The sequence below is a fragment of the Dipodomys merriami genome, unplaced genomic scaffold (genome assembly GCF_024711535.1).
Source record: "Dipodomys merriami isolate MVZ:Mamm:240054 unplaced genomic scaffold, mDipMer1.0.p SCAF_49, whole genome shotgun sequence".
Classification (NCBI taxonomy): domain Eukaryota; kingdom Metazoa; phylum Chordata; class Mammalia; order Rodentia; family Heteromyidae; genus Dipodomys; species Dipodomys merriami.
In genome coordinates, this window is record NW_027206057.1 from 7,832,447 (window position 1) to 7,835,298 (window position 2,852).

Genomic DNA, 2,852 nt, shown 5'->3' on the forward strand with positions numbered 1-2,852 from the left:
TCTTTGCTAACAGGTTCTCTCCCTGGTCTTACATTTTTTCTGTGCTTACATTTCCTTATCATTTCATGGATTCCAGTGACCATCTACAAACCAGGCTGTCCTGACTGCAGGGCCTCACTCAATATTCTAGTCTTTTCCTTTACGTAGGAGCCACTGCTTCCTTAAGGACTATATCGTCATGTAGATTTTGAGGATTTCATAGATATTGCTGTATGGTTATTACATAAAATGCCTTTTGCAACCTGGGCAGAATGCACCGTTTGCTGTTCCATCCTCCATAGCTTAGTTTATATGAATTTATAACCCAAACTAGTATGTTTTAGGGAGAAAAGGCATACTTTTCACAAATAAGCTGGTAAATTGGGACATCCAGAGTGTCTTCCCTGTACATTCTATTAGAATGTTATTTTGTTAGTTTCTTATTACTGCTCCATGCCCCCAAATTCCTGGCTTAACAGACACATTTATTCTCTGAGATTTCTGAAGTGAGCCTGACAGGACTAAACTGAGATGTGACAGAGTGCTTTCCTTCTGTTTCCTTCCTTCCTTCAGTTCCAGAAGTCGCCTGCATACCCAGGCTCACAGCCTGCCACCATGTTCCTTTCCTTCTATTTTCTCATTGCTCTCTTTGTCATGTCCTCCTCTTCCTCTTATGATACTCCTGATTACATTGCAGCCAAGCCAGATAATCCAGGAAAATCCAGGACCATTGCTCCATCTTCAGGTCCTAAATTGAACCCCATCTGCAAAGACACTTTTTACATGCCTGGTGACAGTCTCCGGTTGAAATTCACCTACCAGGTCCTGCATGATCTCACCTTTGGTCTCTCCTTGTACCATTCTCTCACTCCAGTATTTCTCCCCTGAGATTTTGAAATCTATTCCTTTCTTTAATCTGTCTGTATGTGCATGTTTAAACATGTGTACATGTGCAAACATAGACACTCCATCACTACCACCTCCACTCTTTTCAGCCTTAAGGTCTTAGCTTAGATGGCATTCATTCAGTTATACTCACTTTCCTGACCCTCTGATTAATTCCTGTATACTGTGCACTCCTATGGCAATCTGTATACCTCCTTCCCATCTCATTGTCCAACTATAATTCTTTAATGTGTTCTCATTTTTGTCATTGTTTCTTACTATATCAAATGCACAGGGAAATTGTCTGCTTCATTCACCTTGGCCTCAGCATAATACTTAATGCCTGCAGAAAGGTACTTACCAAGTATTTACTGATTAATATCCTATAACGAGGACTCTCATTTTGGTGGGAATTATTTCAATCTCTGCTTGTTCGTTTGACTTTAAGAGAAATGATACATTTATGATTTTTTTAAAAAAGAGAATAGAAACATCTTGAATCTCTTAAGATACTGGGAAACATCCCAAATTGATTAACAAGAAACCTGCCTACTGTTAGGGTCTTTTTATTATCACAGTTCTGAACTAAAGGGTAGGAGTAAAGAATTCTGACCATAGCCAAGAGTTATCAAAAATAGGATGATTACAGGATTTGCATCTTTGTTATATGTGCTTTGATGGTTTCATCCACATAAACTTCACTAAGATCTGAGTTCATGAAGGGACCTAACAAATCTCATTGACACACTAGCTAAGGAGGTATAGGGGCTCATCCTGTTCCTCTGACATATTATGTCTTCAAGGAAGGCTCGGCATTTCTCTTCCTAGTAAGTGTCGACCTTGATCTGCTACTAGCAAGCTTTTCCTTTTGTCTGTTCACACAGAGTGCTTTCTATTCTATTACAAAAAATTCATTCTGTCTCAGTGTTAAATATCTGTGCTTTTGCTATAGTTGTCCAAACTGGGCATGTGCTAGTATTACATCTCTCCTTCTACTAGATAGTTCTTTAAATGTAGAGAATTATTCATTTTCAGCTTCCAAGAGTCTCTAACAAGGGTCTATTCTGCTTTCTGAACCTTTCTAGGTTGTAACAATGTGCGCCATATGGCCTCCTCAAGCACTTCTTTGCAGTGCCTAATTTTTTTTGCAGCTAGCTTTCCCTCTTGAATGTATGTACTCATGTGATTTTGCATATGCTTCTTTTATGTAATGATCCAGATTCTTTGCTATTCTGTTATATTCTTTCACCACTGCTTCAAGGTCTTTAGCTTAAGTAAAAGATAACAGTGTCATCTACATATTTGAGGTGTCTCTAGTCCTTGAGTCCTTCTCTTTATCTGTGGAAACCTTGAAAGTTTTCTCAAGGCAGGAGGTGAAGAGTCTTAGTGAGATGCCACCTATTAATTCTGCACTACAGGCTGACCTTTACCACCTAATTTTCAAGTTAAATATGACGGTATCATTTGTGAAGATATGTGTGAAGCGCTTACCCTGTGGATCTTCTCAGGCTTCCTTTCCAGGGTTCCCAACAAAGCGTCAGTTTCCATTAAGACAAATTTTTTTTCAAGTCCCACGAAGTCTATTGTTCAGTGTGCTCTGGAGTGTGTAAACAAATAAAAAATAATGCCCAGTTAAGCGATCCATACATATTGGGTTTCACCAGTTGTTGTGCATTGATGATTGTCTATAAAAAAAGGTGTATCTCTAATTGTCCTTCTGGATAATAATAATTAAATGATTAAGGAGCAGCAATACCAAATGAGTCAATGTTGTCTAATGAAATAGTGACTCTTAAATTGATTCATCCATGTCATCAAATTCAAAATGCAAGCATGAGAAAAGAGAAAATATGAAATGGAAGCTATGAACACATAAGTATCAGTATATATACCCGTCAAATGTGAATGTAACTCACGTTCAGACATAGTCTGAACATATTCTCAAACATGTAAAATTAGAGTTTTTCTCTGCATTAGGGAATATGATC

The 2,852-nt window shown here is 38.1% G+C and overlaps 1 long non-coding RNA gene across 1 annotated transcript in view; it reads right to left on the reverse strand.

The window, feature by feature from the left end:
* The window catches only part of LOC138809296 (uncharacterized), a 51,901-nt gene extending 49,446 nt beyond the window's left edge, over positions 1-2,455 (reverse strand). The window contains exon 1 of the long non-coding RNA XR_011366779.1: positions 2,356-2,455. This is a non-coding gene — a long non-coding RNA (uncharacterized lncRNA). The remainder of the gene's footprint in view (positions 1-2,355) is intronic.
* Positions 2,456-2,852: the final 397 nt, after the last annotated feature.